The sequence below is a fragment of the Triticum aestivum genome, chromosome 6B (assembly GCF_018294505.1).
Source record: "Triticum aestivum cultivar Chinese Spring chromosome 6B, IWGSC CS RefSeq v2.1, whole genome shotgun sequence".
NCBI lineage: Eukaryota > Viridiplantae > Streptophyta > Magnoliopsida > Poales > Poaceae > Triticum > Triticum aestivum.
The window spans coordinates 571,934,395-571,957,354 of record NC_057810.1 but is presented as its reverse complement, the minus strand read 5'-3'; the positions used below and the strand labels follow the sequence as shown (position 1 = coordinate 571,957,354).

The 22,960-nt window shown below is 45.2% G+C and overlaps 1 pseudogene; it reads left to right on the top strand.

Moving 5' to 3' along the window:
- The window catches only part of LOC123139394 (uncharacterized), an 87,078-nt pseudogene extending 67,016 nt beyond the window's left edge, over nucleotides 1-20,062 (top strand).
- Nucleotides 20,063-22,960: the final 2,898 nt, after the last annotated feature.

The following is a 22,960-nucleotide window of genomic DNA, read 5'->3' as shown; positions in this document are numbered from 1 at the left end:
TTTTTTTTGTAAACAGCTTTTGCATTTTCTTTTCTTTTTCTTTTAGCCAATAAAGACTTTGCAAAAGATTATGCCATTGGACAAAATAATCTCAAAGAATTATTAGGCACTGCCAAAAAAGATTGTGAGGCTTTAGAAATAGTTTGCCATTTTCATAAATTAAAAAGGCATTTAATTTATTTCTTAGGCCACTGTTTGAAGTAGCTTAGGCCACTCAAACCTTTTTGCAAAAATGTTGGTTCACCACCAATATTAGTTGTGGAATATTCTGCACATGATGAACATTTTTGTTTTCATGTCTGAGCATTTTGAATTTCAGACAAAATTTGAATTTGAATTCAACTGGAATGTGAAAGAACATGAGACAATAATGATCAGGCACATGTTTAGCAAAAAGATTAACTTAACCCCAGGGGTTACTGTAGCATCATTACACCGGGGTGTTACAGTTTCCATAGGAGGTTTATCAAAGACTTTTCTAAAATTTCTAGGCCTCTCACAAATCTTTTGCAAAAGGATATTCCCTTTGTGTTTGATGATGATTGCTTGGAAGCCTTTGAAACAATAAAGAAAGCATTAATTACTGCACATGTTGTTGAACCACCTGATTGGAACTTGCCTTTTGAGATTATGTGTGATGCTAGTGATTATGTTGTAGGTGCTATTCTAGGACAAAGAGTTGATAAGAAATTGAACGTTATCCATTAAGCTAGTAATACTCTAGACATTGCTCAACGAAATTATGCTACTACTGAAAAAGAATTCTTAGCAGTGGTGTTTGCTTGTGATAAATTCAGATCTTACATTGTTGATTCTAAAGTGATTGTTCACACCGATCATGTTGCTATAAAATATCTTATGGAAAAGAAAGATGCTTAACCTAGATTCATTAGGTGGGTGTCGGTGTCAAAATTGGCGGATCTCGGGTAGGGAGTCCCGATCTGTGCGTCTTAGGCTGATGGTAACAGGAAGAAAGGGACACAATGTTTACCCAGGTTCGGGCCCTCTCGATGGAGGTAAAACCCTACTTCCTGCTTGATTAACATTGAAGATATGAGTAGTACAAGAGTAGATCTACATCGAGATCGTAGAGGCTACACCCTAAGAGCTAGCCTATGATGGTATGATTTTAATTGTGATCGGCCTTCTAAGGACCAACCTCTCCGGTTTATATAGACACCGGAGAGGGATAGGGTTTACATGGAGTCGGTTACAAGGAAGGAAACACAATATCCTAATTGCCAAGCTTGTCTTCCACGCAAAGGAGAGTCCCATCCGGACACGGGCCGAAGTCTTGAGTCTTGTATCTTCACGCTTCAATAGTCCGGACGATGTATATAGTCCGGCTGTCCGGATACCCCCTAATCCAGGACTCCCTCAGTAGCCCCTGAACCAGGCTTCAATGATGATGAGTCCAGCGCGCAGTCTTGTCTTCGGCATTGCAAGGCGGGTTCCTTCTCCGAATAGTCCAATGTTCCTACTATGACGAATAGTATCTGGTTTCCCATCAACATCGCACTCCTCGGCTTCAGTGCCTCAATAATGACCATCTCCACGTGTCAAGTGAATGCGAGGAGATGAGGCATTTTTTGCATTTGCCACCCGTGATCCTTCCGGCGGGCCGTCTATTTGAAGAGATGGGAATTCTCAGATCCAAACCTCACTCTGCCCCCTCAAGCAAGCATCCCATAGAGCGCTCGGAAAAAACCATTCCAACATGGCCGGTCGTCGCAGCTCTTCTGCTCGCTCTCCACGCTCCAAGTCGGGGGATTGGGAAGAGTGTTCAGTTCCTCATAGCCGTTTGATAAAGTTACAAACCGAAGGGTTTCTCCCACCGGCGTTTATGGTCCCCGTTCGATCCGGAATAGCCACCTATAACAGAGGGGAACAAGCGGAGGGATCTCCTAATCCATCTCCAGAGGAGCGAATATGCTTCATCCCGCATCTGCTAAGGGGCTTCGGGTTTCCCATCCACCCGTTTCTTCGTGGGCTCCTGGAGTTCTACAGTCACCAGTTGCACAACCTTACCCCTGCCTCCGTACTGCATATAGCGGGGTACGTTGCCCTTTGCGAAGTATTTTTAGGCTGTGAACCTCACTTCGAGTTATGGAAGAAGCTGTTCTGCTTTGTCCCCCGCACCCAGGGAGAATCCCTATGTCAAATGGGCGGGGCCGAAGTATGTCGCATTGCCGAGACCGGATACCTATCTGGCACTCCTAAGAAGGCTCTAGAGAACTGGCCTTCGGAGTGGTTTTACATTGATGACGTTCCCCTTACAGATCCAGTCCGGACAGGACTCCCCAAGTTCAGTAACGCCCCACCGAGGGCACGTCTAAGCTGGTGCCCCCGGGGCCCCCAAGAGGAGGATACCAGGGAAATACATTTCCTAATGAGCAGGATAAAGTTACTGGCCAAATCCGGACTGACGATAGTCGAGGTCATGGCAATATGCATAATGCGGGGAGTGCAACCGCTTCAATATCGGGGGAAGCCCATGTGGTACTTCAACGGGGAAGACGACGCCACCCGCTGCGGCCGTAAGGGTCCAGGCTCCGCCACTGCTCTGGCAAGGATATTGTCCGATTTATACAAAGGGGAAGAGGAAGAATTCCTTCGCACTAAACCACGGGACGGATTCTCCATGTACAACCCCCCAGAGTGGGTAAGTCGTCATTCCTTTCCCTACTTCACTTACTTTAGCGTTCTCTGCTAAGATTACCCGCATCGATGTTTCCGAGAAGGAACTGAGGAGGGCCGTAGAAGGAATCTTCAGCCCCTCCCCGTAGCCAGAGGACCCCGGAAGGGCCCTAGATCCAGGACTCGAAGAAGATCCGGATATTACTGTGGAGCTTGTCAACGGGGTATTTTATCAAGCGAGATGTGATGGTGCCTTAGTGGCCATTATTGCCGACTATCTCGGACTGCTCCCTGTGTCGCGTGTAAGCCAAACTAAAAACCCTATCCTCTGAAGAGGACTCCCCTCAGGTATCATGCCTTACCCTTGAGGCGTCGTGCTGTTTGCAGAGACGACGGTCGGAGCGCGGGGCCGAGCCCCTAGGGACTCGTCGAACACGGGCGTCTGGATCGGGCAAGCTCAAGAGGAAGGCGGTGAGGGTCGACACACTGCTGCAGAGGTAAAGCAAAAAACCTATCCTGCGATTATGGTATTTGAAGTATAACATCGCCCTTCATGTCCTGGCAGGAAGAGGAGCAGCCGGACTATATCCGGGGATCCCGCCAATCACGCCTCCACCAGCCGGGTTCCAGAACCGGTTTCGAGAGCGGAGGCGGACACGGGGCCAGTGCCGCATAGTTCTCCGACAGAGGATGGAGATATGCTATCGGCCACAAACTCCAAAGTAGAGAGCGCCATGAATCACCGGCGCCGGAGGGTCGTGCTTCAGAATAACATCTTCTCTGAAGAGGCTTTTAATGCCTTTAATTCGGGGGACACATACATCCGAGCAGCTCAAGGCGGGCTTGCCCGAGCAACGGACCAGTATACCAAAGATATACGGGTAAGAAATTTTGATAAGCATGTATAACAGTAGCCCCTAAGACTTGAAACGGTTGGAACAACTATTTTAAGGATCAATTTATGCACAGGTCCTTGTAGATAAGAATGAACAATTAGCTCGGGAGCTGGAGGAGTGCAAGGCCCAGCTGAGGGACACAGTTACCAAGTTAGAGGAATCCCAGAAGGCCTCATCTGGTAACATTTGTCTCAATTGTACGAAGATGTGCCGGATAGTAAATGACTGGTATGACTAGTCTAACAGAAAATTCTGCAGACAATCCCGGGGTGAATCCGGAGGGCATAACGGATGACGACTCGCATCTCAAAAGGCAGCTAAAGGCTGGCGAGCGCATCCTTACACAAGTTAGGCAAGAGAAGAACAATCTTCAAGATGCTAATATTCGGCTGGACGTGGAATTAAAAGACGTCCGCGCTCAGCTGGCGGACTCCGTGAAGGAGAACAAAAGGCTTCGATGCGGTATTTACGGTGAGTGCCCAGACGAACTATATTACAGTTCGGCGAGGAAGTGTATTGAAAGAATTTTGCTTGTAGGAATGTTAACGGGTCGCCCCGAGGGGGAGATGCCCTCATCTGCAGGCGATGTACTACAAGAACTTTCACAGTTGTACGAGCGAGCTCGGCGGGTGATGCATGGCGTTGCTCAGGCCTTGTGGCCATCAAGCTTCCTGCCGAATGGCATGGGGGAGCTTGTGGATCTGCTTCAAGGAGCCCGGCGGTGCTTCCGATTGTGGAAGATATCAGCTTGCCGGCAAGGTGCAAGAGAAGCCTGGGCAATGGTGAAGGCGCACTACACCAAGCTGGACCCGAACCATATGGCCGAAGTAGGACCGGCGAGGCCAGATGGGCAAGAAATTCCCGTTAGTCTGGTATATGACCAGGTAGCGTTAGCCGCCAAGTATTCTCAATAGGATTGTAAGCTAGATAGCCTGTTGGATGGTATAGAGGAGGAATATAGTCAGTCTAAGTGACTATGTAATTCAATGGACATAAGTAGTCCCTAGCCGGATTAAAATCATTTGTCATGGCAGACCTTTTCGCTTCAGCCCCCGGATCCTACAGTCCGGGGTGTGTTCGAATACCCGCTCAGTTATACAAAACCGGGGTATGCGTGGAAACTAGGCGTCGGGGTCATAAGTGCTTGAACAGACAAGTACCCAACTAGTTATGTTATATTACATGGATAATAAGAAACATCTTCCAGGGAGAATAGTTCCGTTAGGGGTTCCTTTCCGTGGGTACGCATGCGACGATGCACATGTCCGGACTGCGAGTGATGGCGCGGGATATAAGTCTTCTAGGGATTTACGTTGTAATAAACGAATACATCTTCTGTTCACCGATCAAATATTCTCTTAAGGAAACTAGCTTTCGGCTTCACCCAGTCCGAGGTACACATCCGGCTGAACCGGCAGTAACAATCGCAGAGGTGCTCCCATTATGCCCTAGCCGAATTAACGGGAACGTAGGGCATAAACACAAGAGCCAGGCAACCCAGCTTGTGCACATCTTAAGTCATATCGATGCATATAATGGTGAAGAAAAGGCACATATGGAAAAAGAAATGCATATGTGATGGGCGAAAAGCCATCAGAGTATTTATTTTTAGCTTCTGTATAGGAAGCCCCCATGTATTTCTTACACACATAGTGCGGCCAGGGTGATCCGGAAGTCCGTACTGTATTAAATACTTTGTGTGGAGAGGAGGAAAAAGTCGAGAAAGGAGAAGGGATGGAGCATAAATAAAAGGGAGGGAGTAAGGAGACGAACATTGAGTTCGGCGTTAGGCGTAGAATCTCCGGAGTCTGGCCGCGTTCCATGGGTTCGGCTTGAGCCCGTTATCGGATGCATTACGTAAGCGGTACGCTCCTCCGGTGAGAACTTTGTCGATGACAAAGGGACCTTCCCACTTGGGTTTGAGCTTGTCCTCCTTCTTCTCCGGTAGGCGTAGAACGAGTTCACCAATATTGTAAGTTTTTGCCCGTACTTCTCTACTTTGGTATCATCGAGCCTGTTGTTGATAGAATGCGGAGCGGGCTTTTGCGACGTCGCGCTCCTCCTCCAGGGCATCCAAGTTATCCTGCCGATCTAGCTTGACTTCCTTCTCTTCGTACATGCGTACGCGTGGCGAATCATGTATTATGTGGTAGGGTAGTACTGCTTCCGCACCGTACACCATAAAAAATGGTGTATATCCGGTGGTGCGATTCGGCGTGGTCCACAGCCCCCAGAGTACGGAGTCGAGCTCCTCGACCCAGTGCGTATCTGACTCTGTCAAAGATCGCACTAGTCTGGGTTTGATGCCGCTCATAATGAGACCGTTTGCCCGTTCGACCTGGCCGTTTGTTTGGGGATGGTAGACGGATGCGTAGTCGAGCTTAATGCCCATTTTGCCGCACCAAGTTTTCACCTCATCGGCTGTGAAATTGGAGCCATTATCAGTGATGATGCTATGGGGGACGCTGTATCGGTGTATGACCCCGGATATGAAGTCTATGACTGGTCCGGAGTCGGCCGTTTTGACTGGTTTGGCTTCTATCCATTTGGTGAATTTGTCCACCATGACCAGTAAGTATTTTTTTCTTATGGCTTCCTCCTTTAAGAGGTCCGACCATATCCAGCCCCCAGAGCATGAAGGGCCTGGTTATGGGGATTGTTTGGAGAGCGGTAGGGGGCATATGGCTCTGATTGGCAAAGAGCTGGCAACCGACGCAGTGTTGGACAAGGTCCTGTGCATCTGATCGGGCCGTCGGGCAATAGAAGCCTATACGGAAAGACTTGCTGACTAGTGCCCAAGCCGCGGCGTGGTGCCCGCCCAGTCCGGCATGGATTTTAGCCAAGAGCTGCCGCCCTTCCTCCTCGGAGATGCATCTTTGGAGCACTCCGGTGGCACTTTTCTTGTAGAGTTCCCCTTCGTGGACTTTCTAAGCTTTAGAATGCCGGACAATGCAGCGTGCTTCGTTTTGGTCTTCTGGGAGCTCCTACCTACTTAGGTAGTCCAAGAAAGGCTCAGTCCATGGGGCGACTACGACCATGATTTCGTGGGCCGAAGATGTTATTTCGGTGGCTGAGCCTCCGATTATATCTGATGGTTCGGAGTCTGGGGGTGTGTACGGATCCGTGCTAGTATTGCCGGACTCCCCTTCCCATACCACGGATGGCTTGAACAACCTTTCCAGGAATATGTTAGTTGGGAAAGGGTCGCGTTTAGCACCGATGCGGGCGAGAACGTCAGTCGCGTGATTGTTTTCTCGAGCCACATGGTGGAATTCGATCCCCTCGAACCGAGCTGACATTTTGAGGACGACATTACGGTAGGCCGCCATTTTCGGATCCTTGGCGTCAAAGTCTCCATTTATTTGTGATATTGCGAGTTTCGAATCCCCGCGCACTTCCGGGCGTTGGATGCCCATAGAGACCGCCATCCGAAGACCGTGCAACAAAGCCTCATATTCGGCTGCATTGTTGGAGTCTGTGTATAATATTTGGAGGACGTACTGGACCGTGTCTCTGGTGGGAGACGTCAGGACTACACCTGCTCCCAATTCGGCCAACATTTTAGAGCCGTCGAAGTGCATGATCCAGTTGGAATATGCGTCGTACTCTTTAGGGAGTTTGGCTTCTGTCCATTCGGTGCCAAAGTCAGCCAGTACTTGCGACTTGATGGCCCGCTGTGGTTTGTATATTATGTCGAACGGAAGGAGCTCAATAGCCCATTCAGCAATCCGGCCCGTAGCGTCGCGGTTGTTTATTATGTCATTGAGTGGTACTTCGGAGGCCACCGTAATCGAACACTCTTGAAAGTAGTGTCACAGCTTCCGGGATGCCATGAAGACCACGTATGCTATTTTTTGATAGTGTGGGTATCGGGATTTGTATGGGGTGAGGACTGTGGATACGTAGTAAACCGGCTTTTGGAGCGGGAATTTGTATCCGTCAACCTCTCGTTTGACAACGAGCACTGCGCTTACAACTTGATGTGTTGCAGCTATGTACAGTAGCATGGGCTCGCCAATATTGGGCACTGTTAGGACTGGATTACTGGCCAGTAAGGTCTTTATTTCATCTAGTCCAGCCGCGGCTGCATCCGTCAACACGAAGTGTTCGGTGCGCCGGAGGAGGCGGTAAAGAGGTAATGCCTTTTCTCCTAACTTGGAGATAAAGCGGCTCAAAGCGGCCACGCATCCAGCTAGTTTCTGGATGTGCTTGAGGTCTGTTGGTATATCCAACTGCGACAGAGCTCGGATTTTTGCCGGATTCGCTTCAATTCCTCTATTGGAAACAATAAAGCCCAGCAGTTTCCCCGAGGGGACGCCGAAAACGCATTTTTCTGGATTCAACTTGATGTCGTATGTCCGGAGGTTTCGAATGTAAGCCTCAAGTCATCTATTAGGGTTTCGACGTGTCTTGTTTTTATGACCACGTCATCTACGTATGCCTCCACTATTTTGCCGATTTGTTTTTCCAGGCATGTTTGAATCATGCGTTGATAGGTTACACCGTCATTCTTAAGCCCGAAAGGCATAGTGTTGAAGCAAAAGGGGCCATATGGCATTATGAAAGCTATTGCAGCTTGGTCAGACTCTGCCATCTTTATTTGATGGTATCCAGAGTATGCGTCGAGAAAACACAGTGAGTCGTGTCCAGCTGTGGCATCGATTATTTGATCGATGCGAGGGAGGGGAAAGGGATCCTTGGGGCAAGCCTTGTTGAGGTCTTTGAAGTCGACGCATAGGCGCCTGGATTTGTCCTTCTTTGGTACCATTACCAAGTTTGCCAGCCAATCCGGATGTTTAATATCTCTGATGAATCCAGCCTCCAGTAACTTGGCTAGCTCTTCCCCCTTTGCTTGTCATTTGGGCTCTGAAAATCGCCTTAGGGTTTGTTTGACAGGTATGTATCCCTTTAGTATATTAAGGCTATGTTCGGCCAATCCACGCGGGATGCTCGGCATGTCCGATGGGTGCCAGACGAAAATGTCCCAATTCTCGCGTAAAAAGTCTCGTAGTGCGGCGTCCATTGCGGGGCTCAATTGTGTCCCGATGGAAGCTGTCTTCGTGGGGTCCGTTGGATGGACTTGGAATTTGACTATCTCATGTGCGCGTTTAAATGAGGTGGACTTGGATCGCTTGTCGAGTATCACGTCATCCCTGTCCACGGTGGCCCGTAGCGTCATTAATTCTTCGGCTGCTAGGGCTTCGGATAATGCTTCCAGGGCTAGTGCTGCAGTTTTGTTTTCGGCGCAAAGTGCGACGTCCGGATCACTAGCTAGAGTGGTGATTACATTGGGCCCGGGCATTTTAAGCTTCATGTACCCATAATGGGGTATAGCTTGAAAGCTCGTAAACGCGTCCCGCCCCAGTAGGGTGTGGTATCCGCTGCTGAAAGGATCCACTTGGAATGTGATTTCTTCGGACCTGTAGTTCTCCGGGGTGCCGAATACCACATCGAGTGTGATTTTTCCTGCACACCGCGCTTCCCGACTAGGGACAATTCCCCTGAAGGTTGTGCCGCTTTGCTCAATGCGGCTTTTATCAATTTCCATCTTGTCGAGTGTTTCTTCGTAGATCAAGTTTAATCCGCTCCCGCCATCCATGAGTACTTTAGTGAGCCGGAAGCCGTCCATGATTGGGCAAAGGACCAAAGCGGCTGGTGCCCAGACGGTCTGGAATTGAGGTTCATCACTGGCATCAAAAGTTATAGCAGTGTCGTTCCAGGGGTTTATTTTTGCCACATGGCAAATTTCAGCGGAGCTTCGATGAGCATGCTTGCGCCTATTGTTTGAGGCGGAAGTCTCGAAGACTGTTAGTACCACATTGTGCTCGTTGGCGGGATGTTGTTCTGCTTTACGGCTTGCAAGAAGATCCTCGCCCCTTTTTGCAACCTGCCGGAGTATCCAACACGCCCTAAGGCTATGGGTTGGTGCTGTGTCCGGAGCACTATGGAGTTTACATGGCCCATCGAGCCATTCTTCCAATACGGTTCCCCGCCTTGGGGTATGCTTTTGTTTCTTGGGAATTGGATCGGTCGACTTACGAGAGTTCGCCCGTTTAGTTCGGACAAAGGTCTTGGTGAGAGCCGTACGGTCCCAAAATTTTGTTTGGGTTTTCCAGGCGCTATCCATCGCACACTACTTCGGTACTATGATTGCCAAGTCCGCTAAGTGTACTATGTCACGGCGGCTTATAGCATTAAGGAGTCCCTTGTCAGTGCAGTTTTTTCAGAAGAGTGAGACTACATCCTCCTCGTGGCAGTCCTTGACCTTGTTAAGCGCAAGGAGGAATCTGGCCCAGTAGTGATGTACAGTCTCCTGGGGCTCTTGCCTGATGCGGGAGAGACGGTTTAAGTCCAGGTGGGTGCTGCTAGCTGAATCCGGATTCTGATCTGATCTAACACCCAGGGGCGTGGGAGGTTCCGAGCCTGACAGTTCGCGATCCAGAGTGCTAGCCAATTTCTTCGGCCCAATGCCCGATTCTAAGTCCGGGGCCCGGGTCATGTCTTCCTTTGAGCAGGTGTTCGGCTCAAGGAGTTCGGTGATCCGGACATAATTCGTCCTCAAAGTTGAGGGACAATCCGTGTGCGGTTCCTCCACTACCGCTATCTCATGGGTGGCCGACGGGGATCTAATGTCCCTTTGGTCGGGTTTAAGCCCGATCCGATCATAGTCTGTAGCGACTCCCAGAGCGGCGATGCAATCCAAGAGCTCATTGAGGGAGGAGATCTCCATCGGATACATCTGTTCGGCGAGTTCCGAACAGACGTGAAGGTTATGCTTGATGACCCGAGAGGCCATCGTCGGCGCAACCGTCGATGGGGCAGCCATGATAAAGCCGCCAAGTTGGAGAGTTTGGCCTACATCCAGAGCTCCCCCCGAGGTAATGTTGTCCTTGACGACGAGATGAGCCATCGAGCCTTGCGGTGACGACACGGAGGAACTCTCAATGAAAGCACCAATGTCGGTGTCAAAACTTGCGGATCTCGGGTAGGGGGTCCCGATCTGTGCGTCTTAGGCTGATGGTAACAGGAAGCAAGGGACACAATGTTTACCCAGGTTTGGGCCCTCTCGATGGAGGTAAAACCCTACTTCCTGCTTGATTAATATTGAAGATATGAGTAGTACAAGAGTAGATCTACCACGAGATCGTAGAGGCTAAAGCCTAAGAGCTAGCCTACGATGGTATGATTGTAATTGTGATTGGCCTTCTAAGGACCAACCTCTCCGGTTTATATAGACACCGGAGAGGGCTAGGGTTTACATGGAGTCGGTTACAAGGAAGGAAACACAATATCCGGATCGCCAAGCTTGTCTTCCACGCAAAGGAGAGTCCCATCCGGACACGGGCCGAAGTCTTGAGTCTTGTATCTTCACGCTTCAAGTCCGGACGATGTATATAGTCCGGCTGTCCGGATACCCCCTAATCCAGGACTCCCTCAGTGGGTTCTTCTGCTACAAGAATTTGATTTGCATCTCACTGATAGGAAAGGAGCAGAGAACCCCGTAGCTGATAACCTATCTAGGCTTGAAAATATTCTTGATGACCCACAACCTATTAACGATAGCTTCCCTGATGAACAATTAGCTGCAATAAATGTTTCTAATAGCACAACTTGGTATGCTGACTATGCTAATTATATTGTTGCTAAATACGTACCACCTAGCTCATAAGGTATTGTAATCTGGTTTTTATTGGCCTACTCTCTTCAGGGATGCCCGTAAGTTTGTCTCATCTTGTGATGAATGCCAAAGAATAGGTAATATTAGTAAGAGTCAAGAAATGCCTATGAATTATTCACTTGTTGTTGAACCATTTGATGTTTGGGGATTTGATTTGATGGGACCTTTTCCTTCCTCTAATGGGTATACTCATACTTTGGTTGTTTTTGATTATGTTACTAAGTGGGTAGAAGCTATTCCAACCAGTAGTGTTGATCACAACACCTCTATTAAAATTCTTAAGGAAGTTATTTTCCCAAGGTTTGGAGTCCCTAGATATTTAATGACCGATGGTGGTTCACACTTTATTCATGGTGCCTTCTATAAAATGCTTCCTAAGTATGATGTTAACCATAGAATTGCATCACCTTATCATCCTTAGTCTAGTGGTCAATTTGAACTTAGTAACAGAGAAATAAAACTAATCTTACAAAAGACTGTCAATAGGTCCCAGAAGAATTGGTCTAAGAAACTAGATGATGAACTTTGGGCTTATAGAACAACATATAAAAATCCTATGGGTATGTCTCCTTATAAAATGGTTTATGGAAAAGCTTGTCATTTGCCTCTTGAATTAGAACATAAAGCATATTGGGCAATCAAAGAACTCAACTATGATTTCAAACTTGCTGGTGAAAAGAGGTTATTTGATATTAGCTCATTAGATGAATGGAGCCAGGCTTATGAAAATGCAAAGTTATTCTAAGAAAAAGTTAAAAGATGGCATGACAAAAGAATCCAAAAGTGTGAGTTCAAAGTTGGAGAATATGTTCTTTTGTACAACTCTCGTTTCAGATTCTTTGCAGGAAAACTCCTCTCCAAATGGGAAGGACCCAATGTTATTGAGGAGGTTTATCGATCTGGAGCTATCAAAATAAATAATGTCGAAGGTACTAACCCGAAGGTTGTTAATGGACAACGTATAAACATTATATCTTAGGTATGCCCATTAATGTTGAAAGTAATATTATGCAAACCATGACACCAGAGGAACACATAAAAGAAACCTTTCAGAATCTCCAGAATCGTGAAAAAAAGGGAGGCACATGATATGGTAAGTAAACGGACTCTGAAAAATCTACAAAAATATTTTTTGTCAGTTTTGGAATATTTAAAAAATTAGGAAAATAAGAAACTTGCAGGAAAGTGACCCTGGTGGGCACGATACACCAGGGCGCGCCTGGCTTGCTAGGCGCACCCTGGTGGGTTGTGCCCACCTCTGGTACTTTCCGGACTCTGTTTTTCTTCTGTTCTGCTTGTTCCCCAAGATAAAAAATCTTTATATACCCCCTGAACCTGTTGACCTCTGTATCGCGGAGAAATCTCCTGTTTTCTTTTCTTGCTGTTTTCTGTCAGATCCAATCCACTATGGCCACTTCAAGCTCCTCCAGGGACAAGTTTTCGACAACGTCATCAACCCATATCTACGGGAAGTGATGCAGCATCCTCAAGCTATCCAGATGAACGATGGGGAGCTGCACATCCGCGATGTGCAAGGACCCAAGGGGACTTGGTCCGTGGAGGCCAGGCTTGAAGCTATGGAGCAAGAAGTCCTCCGGTGCAAGGGGGTGGTGGAACGTGGACTCAATGACAATCACCTCATGATCGCGGACTACATCTGTGATCTCAAGATGGATGGCAAGTCCATGAAGGACATCGTCTTCTCCCTCAACGACCAAATCAACTTCCTCCATAGCCAGATCCACGACCTCCAAAGCCAAGTATTTGAATATGAGGCAAGGTTTAAAGGTATGAGTTTGGCTGCCAATTGCAGGATCCGGGAAACTCACTCCTCCTCTTATGATGGTGAGCCTCTGCCATGGAAACCGGAGGACAATATTGCTTCTACTTCATCACCACCACCACCTTCTTCATCACCAAAAGAAAATTGAGTATCGGGTATGGGCACTCCCCTTGGCTTTCGCCAAGCTTGGGGGAGATGCCCCGGTATCGTATCATCTCCACTACCTTTTGCCTTCACTTTTCTTAGTTCCATCCATGGTTATCTTTTGCTTTAGATGAATAAAAGTTTACTTCTATCCTTTCTTTTCAAGAGTTTGCTTAGTGACCAATCTTTGTAATCGTGTGCGAGATATATAATAAAGTTTAGTTTGAGTCTGGCCTTCTTTACTCTCTTGTTTCAATAAAAATAAAGTAAATAAAGGAAAAAGATCATATGCTAATCGTATGGTAAGTGATGACATCACATAAGGAAAAGTATAACTAGAAAATTTTATTGTAGATTGACAAACATAGCATTGGTCAATGATGCAACTCATGAAAGAATTAATAAGGGAAGAGAAGATTCACATGCAAATACACTATCATGGAAATCTTTTGTGACTGTGAGCACCCATCAAAATATTATATGCCAAAATTGTTGACGTTGGACAAGGAAGACAACATAATGATTTATGTTTGTTCATATTCACATAGAAGTTATATTGTCGTAGATCCTTCAACATGTGGTGCTTGCCCCTATCTTTGCTAGCCAAAAACTCCGCACTAAGTAGAGATACTACTTGCGCATCCAAAACCCTTTAACCCAAATCTTGTTCGAGAGTCCACCATACCTACCTATGGATTGAGCAAGATCCTTCAAGTAAGTTGTCATCGGCGCAAAAAGGGCAATAAAAATTGCTTCTAAAATTGTAAGATCATTTAGTGTAAGGGGAAATTGAGCGTTGTACGAACTTGTGATGGCGAAGAATAAAAGCGACAGACTGCATAATAAAGGTTGCCATCACAAGGGGCAATATAACGTGACATTCTCTTGCACTAAGGGGTTGAGCATACAAACAAAAAGCGCATGACACTCTACTTCCCTCTATGAAGGGCCTATCTTTTACTTTCATGTATTTACTTTCATGCAAGAGTCAAAGTTCTTCTCTCTATTCCTTTTATTTTTCTCCTTTGGCAAGCATCATGTGGTGAGGAAAGATCTAGGCACATATATCCAGTTGAATATGGGTAGCATGAGTTATTATTGTTGACATCACCCTTGAGGTGAATACGTTGGGAGGCGAAACTATAAGCCCCTATCTTTCTATGTGTTCGGTTAAAACGTTTTGCTCATGTGTACGTGGTGAGTGTTAGCAATCATAGAAGACTAAATGATGGTTGAGTATGTGGACTTTCCTAAAGGCTCTGATACGTGACCCTTCCTGAAAAGATGATGAATTGTAGTTGCAAAGTTGACCGAGAACATAGTTTGTTGGTTTACAATAGAGTTTATGCTTTATACTTCAATGTTGTGATGAATTTTCACTTGTTCATGAGAAGTCTATGATAAAAGTTCTATGATAATAGTTTTATGTTAAAGTTTGTTGCTGTTATAATAAGTTACATGATGCTGCTATGTCCGTATTTTTGTTTTTATGGACACCTCTCTCTCTCTCTCTCTAAGCATGTGGATATGTTTTTTGATTTTGGTTTTCGCTTGAGGACAAGCGAGGTCTAAGCTTGGGGGAGTTGATACGTCCATTTTGCATCATGTTTACCTACTATTATTTATGTTGTTTTATTATATAATAATGATTTTTGGAGTAATTCTAATGCCTTTTCTCTCATAATATGCAAGGTACACACGAAGGAGGGGAATTCTGGCAGCTGGAAATCTGGACCTCAAAAAGCTACGTCAGGCAACCTATTCTGACAACTCCAAATGAGCTGAAACTTCACAAGTATTTTTTATGGAATATTTGAGGAATATTGGAGCAAATAAGTACTAGAGGGGGCCCACCAGGTAGGCACAAACCCACCTGGGCGCGACAGGGAGCCCAGGCACACCCCAGTGTGTTGTTCTCAGCCAGGCCCACCTACGGTGCCCCTCTTCTGGTATATAAGTCATTTTGACCTAGAAAAAATAAGGAGAGGACTTTCGGGATGAAGCGTCACCGTCTTGAGGTGGAACCTGGGCAGGAGCACTTTTGCCCTCCCGCAGAGCGATTCCGTCGGGGGAACTTCCCTCCCGGAGGGGGAAATCATCGTCATCATCATCACCAGCAGCTCTCCCATCTTGGGGATGGCTATTTTCATCAACATCTTCAACAGAACCCTAGTTCATCTCTTGTGTTCAATCTTTGTACCGGAACTATAGATTGGTGCTTTGGGTGACTAGTAGTGTTGATTACATCTTGTAGTTGATTACTATATGGTTTATATGGTGGAAGATTATATGTTCACAGATCCATTATGCTATTTAATACCCCTCTTATCTTGAGCATGATTATCATTTGTGAGTAGTTACTTTTGTTCTTGAGGTCACGGGAGAAATCATGTTGCAAGTAATCATGTGAACTTGATATGCGTTCGATATTTTGATGATATGTATGTTGTGATTCCCTTAGTGGTGTCATGTGAATGTTGACTACATGACACTTAACCATATTTGGGCCTAAGGGAATGCATTGTGGAGTAGTTATTAGATGATGGGTTGCGAGAGTGACAGAAGCTTAAACCCTAGTTTATGTGCTATTCCGTAAGGGACCGATTGGATCCAGAAATTTAATGCTATGGTTAGAATTTATTCTTAATACTTTTTTCGTAGTTGCGGATGCTTGCGAGAGGGTTAATAATAAGTAGGAGGTTTGTTCAAGTAAGAACATCACCTAAGCACCGGTCCACCCACATACCAAATTACCAAAGTAGCGAACACGAATTAAGCCAACATGATGAAAGTGACTAGATGAAATTCCCGTGTACCCTCAAGAACACTTTGCTTATCATAAGTTACCGTTTTGGTCTGTCCTTTGCCTCAAAAGGATTGGTCTACCTTGCTACACTTTTGTTACTACTATTGTTACTTGCTCATTACAAATTATCTTGTTATCAAACTACTCCGCTACTTACAATTTTAGCACTTGCAGACATTACCTTGCGAAAAACCACTTGTCATTTCCTTCTGCTCCTTGATGGGTTTGACACTCTTACTTATCGAAAAGGCTACAATTGACCCCATATACTTGCGGGTCATCATAACCCTAGATCAGAAGTTCCGCCGTCGCAAGGCTCTGTAGCCACGAAAAACCAATCTAGACCCCGTTCCGGCACTCTGCCGGAGGGGGAGATCATCACCGGTGCCCATCTACATCACCCCAACGACCACCGTGATGAGGAGGGAGTAGTCCATCCTCGGGGCTGAAGGTGTGTGATACGTCTCCAACGTATCTATAATTTATGAAGCATTCATGCTATTATATTATCTATTTTGGATGTTTATGGACTTTATTATACACTTTTATATTATTTTTGGGACTAACCTATTAACCGGAGGCCCGGCCCAAATTGTTGTTTTCTTGCCTATTTTAGTGTTTCGAAGAAAAGGAATATCAAACGGAGTCCAAACGGAATGAAACCTTCGGGAGAGTTATTTTTGGAACAGAAGCAATCCAAGAGACTTGGAGTGCACGTAAGGGAAGCAACAAGGAAGCCACGAGGCAGGGAGGCGCGCCCTACCCCCCTGGGCACGCCCTCCACCCTCGCGGGCCCCTCGTTGCTCCCCTGACCGACTTCTTTTGCCTATATATGTCCATCGTGGCTACCCTTGCGGGAAATTTGCTACTGTCCTACAAATCTATGCACTTGGAGGCCCAACAACGTCTATAAGAAGAAGGTTCTGTAGTAGACATCAAGCTCTTTTCTGGCGCCGTTGCTGGGGAGGTTAGTGCTTGAAGGTATATCTTTAGATCTTGCAATCGAATCTTTTTGTTTCTTGTTTTATCACTAGTTTAGTCTATAAAACAAAACTACAAAAAAATGGAATTGAGTTTGCCTCATACGCTTCATCTTTTTAATATCTTTCGTGAGAATGATGGAAAGGAAAATTATGCTCAATTGCTAGAAGAAGAATGCATTAAAATGTTTGGTACTAGATCTTTGTATGATGAGCATGATTGCAATGTTGTTAGTATGAATTCCTTGAATATCCATGATGCTAATGATATGCAAAGCCACAAGCTTGGGGATGCTATGTTTGATGAAGATGATATTTTTTGTCCCCCAAGTTTTGATGAGCAAATTTATTTTGATGATAGCATGTCTTCTATTTATGATGATTATATTGTGAAAGTGGGTTTGGAAGAGTGTCAACTTTAGGAAGTAATGATCCCACTATTTTGGAGGGTGTTGAATCTTATTGTGATAATTATGAAAACGGATTTGGAGAGGTCATGACTTTATTTAGTGATGAATCCACTATTTTGGAAGAGGTTCCAATTGATTATGAGAACAAAGTTGCTATCTATGATGATTATTGTGATGACTTGTATGCTATTAAGAATAATGATAACCATGACACTTGTCATCATGATTTTAGTTTTCAGTTGGATTATGCCTCACATGATACGTATGCCATAAAGAAGAAGTTTGCTTATGTGGAGAGTAGTAAAATAATTCTTTATGTGCTGGTTATATTGTTGAATTCATTCATGATGCTACTGAAAATTATTATGAGGGATGAACATATGCTTCTACATATTGCAATAATAGCAAGTCTCCTCTCTATGTGCTTGAAATATTGAAGTTATGCTTGTTTTGCCTTCCTATGCTAGTTGATTATTGTTTCCATAAGTTGTTTGCTCACAAAATCCCTATGCATAGGAATTGGGTTAGACTTAAATGTGCTAGTTATATGCTTCATGATGCTCCCGTTACGTTTCAATTCTTATCTTTTATGTGAGCATCATTGTCATCATCATGCCTAGCTAAAAAGACATTAAAGAAAATCGCTTGTTGGGAGACAACCCAATATTTACCTCTACTGTTTTTGTGTGTTCACATGATTATGCTACTGTAGTAATCATGTTTTATAGATTTTGTTTCAATAAAGTGCCAAGTAAGACCTTTAGGATAGCTTACGGTGATAGTTGTGTTGATCCTGCTGAAAATCAGAAACTTTTGCACCCAGTAAATTAGTTTTGATAATTCACAGAAACTTGATTCTGATCTGACTCTTTTTGATTTGGATTGGTACACAAATTTATCAGGCTTTCCTAATTTGGTGGTATTTTTGGAGTTCCAGAAGTATACGTTTGATACAGATTACTACAGACTGTTCTGTTTTTGACAGATTCTGTTTTCCATGTGTTGTTTGCTTATTTTGATGAATCTATGAGTAGTATCGGAGGATATGAACCATAGAGAAGTTGGAATACAGTAGATATTACACCAATATGAATTTAGAATTAGTTCATAACAGTACCTAAGTGGTGATTTATTTTCTTATACTAACGGAGCTTACGAGTTTTCTGTTGAGTTTTGTGTTGTGAAGTTTTCAAGTTTTGGGTAAAGATTCGATGGACTATGGAATAAGGAGTGGCAAGAGCCTAAGCTTGGGGATGCCCAAGGAACCCCAATGTAATATTCAAGGACAACCAAGAGCCTAAGCTTGGGGATGCCCCGGATGGCATCCCCTCTTTCGTCTTCGCCCATCGGTAACTTTACTTGGAGCTATATTTTTATTCACCACATGATATGTGTTTTGCTAGGAGGGTCATTTTGTTTATTTTATTTTGCTTGCTGTTTGAATAAAATACCAAGATATGAAATTCTTAAATGTTAGAGAGTCTTCACATAGTTGCATAACTATTCGACTACTCATTGATCTTCACTTATATCTTTTTGGAGTAGTTTGTCATTTACTCGTGTGCTTCACTTATATCCTATGAGTAAATGGTTGAATGAGTTGAATATAATAAATATGAAATTATATATGTTTCGTATGCTTACCCCATTGGGAGTCATGACTTCACTCATAAGTAGAGGTAGTAAATTTATTGGTCATTTGAACAATTCATGAAAGAATATTGAAGGAAGAGAGATTTCACATATAAATATACCATCTTAGACATCTTCTATTATTGTGAGCCCCATTAATTATTTTCAAACCTGAGCAAATTAGTTGAAGTTGGACAAGGAAGACAACGTAATGAGTTATGCTTGGGTATATTTGTATAGAAGTTATATTGTTATAGATCCTCCAACATGTGGTGCTTGCTATTTAGAATCCTTTGCTAGCCAAAATATCTGTACTAAGCGGGAATACTGCTTGTGCATCCAAATCCCTTGAACCAAGTTTCTTCCATGAGTGTCCACCATACATACCTATATGCGGTATTTACCTACCGTTCCAAGTAAATTTTGCATGTGCCAAACTCTAAACCTTCAAATAATAATCTGTTTGTATGCCCGAATCGCTCATGTAGCGACTAGGGGCTATCAGTATCTTCCATGCTAGGTGGGTTATTCTCACGATGAGTGGACTCCGCTCATCATTCACGAGAAACATGGCTGGTAACTGGGATGCCCAGTCCTATGATCCAATGATCAAAAAAATCAAATCAAAATAATTGCAAACAAAACTCCCCTAGGATTGTTGTTAGTTAGAGGCACCTGTTGTTTCGGGCAAGCCATGGATTGATGATTGTTGGTGGAGGGGGAGTAAAAACTTTACCATTCTGTTTGGGAACCGCCTATAATGTATCCAGTATGGAAGAAACTGGGAAACCTTGGTTGTTATGTTGACAATGAAAGCATACCTCTTGTCGTGGAATTAACACGTCAGATGACCTTACTGTGAGGACTTAGTCGCGAGGCTAACACATCTATGTGGTAGCTTGAAAGGGGTTGAGCGGAATCGAGAGACGCAACACAAGACAAGGGTTTAGACAGCTACGGGCCCTGGGAAACATCATCCGGTAACAACCCTGTGAAGGTGAATTCTTGGGCCTGTGGATCGTGTAATGCGACTTCTCATGGAACCTGTTTCACTTAGTATGCTCGTCAGTATGAGGCCAAGCCATTCAACAGCTAAAACGCAATGTAACATTCACCAGCTGTGCCGTCATTATCTTCGTTTGTCTCGATCATACATCAATTTCCCATTCGGGAGCATGAAACTGTTGTCCAATGATCCCATTTTTCGATTGTATGTTGATTGTTAAGGTAGAGCAAGAGGAAGAAGCACTCGGTCGGCTCTGAAAAATATCGGTTAGCTTGTGATTCAGAGAGAGCAGAGAGATCACTGGTTGGAGCGTTCAGAAGGAAGCGGAGGCGCGCGGGGGCACGGCTGCGACGGCCAGAACTGCACGGGCTTCACCTTGGAGACGCTGGTGAGCACGCCTAGCGGCGTCGCGTCGCCCACCACCGTCACCTTCTTGCTCGGGATGTCGATGTCGAGGACGAACCGTCCGACCAGGAGACCATGACGCCGGAGCTGAAGCTGGACGGCGGCGGCGAGCTTGCTGTCGGTGTGGAGATGGAGCTGGAGCTGAGGGGGGCAGGTGAGCACGAGGGGAATAGAGGCGCACGCGAGGTGGATTCGTTTCGACAGAATTAATTCACGTGGAGAGAGTGCGGGTTGAATAGGGAAAAAGGCAGGGGGGTTTCTGCAAAAGTGCATGCGCGGACCAGTCCAGCCACCTCGCTGCCAATTGTCAAGCTATGATTGGCCTAGGACTAAATCATCACATGAGGTGCAAGTTGGGGTATGGTGAAGTCAAGTTTTACAAGTTTGGGACTGAATCATCACATCCTGTGCAAGTTAGGGTACCTGGGGTGCTATTACCTCTTTTTAGTGCACCCGTAGTACAGCCGTTATAGACGGACAAAACATGCCCGTGTTCCCGAGTCATGGTGACGCTTGATGGAAATCCTGTCGGTTTTGTCAACTTCACCCATGTGATGGCGCATCTGACGCAACCCTAATTTCCTTTCGATCTTAAATCTTGAACACGCCGGTTTGATTGTTCGGCATATCGCGAGCTTCTCGATCCCTGAAGAGATCCCTCCAAGAGCTCAACACCATCGAGCGCAGGCCCCACGGTGGGCGCCAACTGTCGTGGAATTAACACGTCAGATGTCCTTAGTGTGAGGACTTAGTCGCGAGGCCAACGCATCTATGTGGTAGCTTGAAAGGGGTTGAGCGGAATGGAGAGACGCAACACAAGACAAGGGTTTAGACAGCTTCGGGCCCCGGGAAACATCATCCGGTAACAACCCTACATGCTGTTTGTGGCTAGATCTCATTATCATCACGTGGGAGTTGCCGCAAACCGGTTCTCCTAGTTGTGTCTAGCCCTAGAGATTGTTTCTTCTTGCTTGTTCCTCTTTGGGGAGCCCTGTCCCTCCTTATATATGTTGAAGGGGCGGGTTACATGACTAGTCCTAGTAGGATTAGGATTACTCTATTACAAGTGGAGTCCTAGTCTTGCTTCCTTTGTAGAAAAATATTCCTTGTTCTTTCCTCATAAACCGGCCCACCATAGCGTGATCCGGCCTTCCATAAAACGCCCGTTGGGCCACCGGGTCTTGTCGCTCCTCTGACCCGCCTGCCGGATTACTAATGAATCTTAAACCGCCAGGTCCAAGTGGGTCGCCGGTGAATCACCAAACTCTAGCCGGGTCATACATCCGGCGGTTTATACCATGGGGTATATCCCCGACATTAGCCCCTGGTTTAATTTGGATTCATCCATGTTATACTGATCTGCAACATAAACACAAGAACAAATTTGTCGGGTTGTGGTCCGGTTTAAATATTCTTGTAAACCGGCACTTGATCATCCTTAAATCCTTGTCATTTCTTCCTTCTAAAAAATCCAAGTCAATAGACCAGTTTCATAATCGATTTGCTTGCAGAAGATATTTTGTAAATAAAGAATCCATTTGAATTGGCCTTCAATGCTCTGACTTGACAAAAATATTAGTCTCTGAAATATTCAACTGATATCCAGCCAGCTTGAAGATGTAAAACTTGCCGGTTTACGATTACCACCACTGTCGGGTTATAAAAACTGATAATCCTAGGTCATGATTGTTGCCATCGCCGGTTCATGATTGTTGCCAACGCCGGTTCATGATTGTTGCCAACGCTGGTTCATGATTATTGATGACGCCGGGTTGCAGACACAGGGTCGTAATGATTGGCGATGCCGGGTCAATTCGGTTTGCTCAAAACAGAGAATTTGGAAATAGTTCTTCGATGATAATATAATACCTATAGCCCCCAAGTCTTGAGCAGAACAAAGTGATGGCTTAAGACTTGCTTCAATATAAATACTGCCACTTAAGAAGAAATCCATGTTGTTCATCCTAGTCACTTAGTAAAAACTGAATACTCCATATTATGTAGCCCCTAAGTGCCGGGTTGTCATGCTTGCAGCAACCTGGGACTTGTAATTGTCTTATACTCATAAAAACTTCAACCAGTGTAGCCCCCAAGGGCCGGGTCATTATGCAATAATGAGCAGGGACTTTGTAGGTATAATCATGTAGATTTGAGCAATGATGTGTAGCCCCCAAGGGCCGGCTCAGTAAGATAATATTGAGCTGGGACTTGATATATACTTCAATGAAAATAACATCATATGATGTAACCCCCATCATGGGACTTGAATCCACGTCCGCAAGGTTAAGAGCCTTGTGCTTTACCAACTGAGTAGTGGACCCTTCAATATAATGAATAAAAAGCTTTGTACCTTGAATTGTTAACAGGAGCAATTGGTAGCCCCAAAGGGTCGGCTCATTACGATGTGATGAGTCGGGTCTTTAATAAGGTGAGCAAACAATGACTTTGCATTAGCCCCCAAGTGTCATGGTGCATGCTTGCAACGACATGAGACTTGTGTATTTGATGTAATCTCAACTTAAATAATGTAGCCCCCAAGTGCCGGGTCGTAAGCCTGCAGCGACTCAGGACTATTCCCTCCAT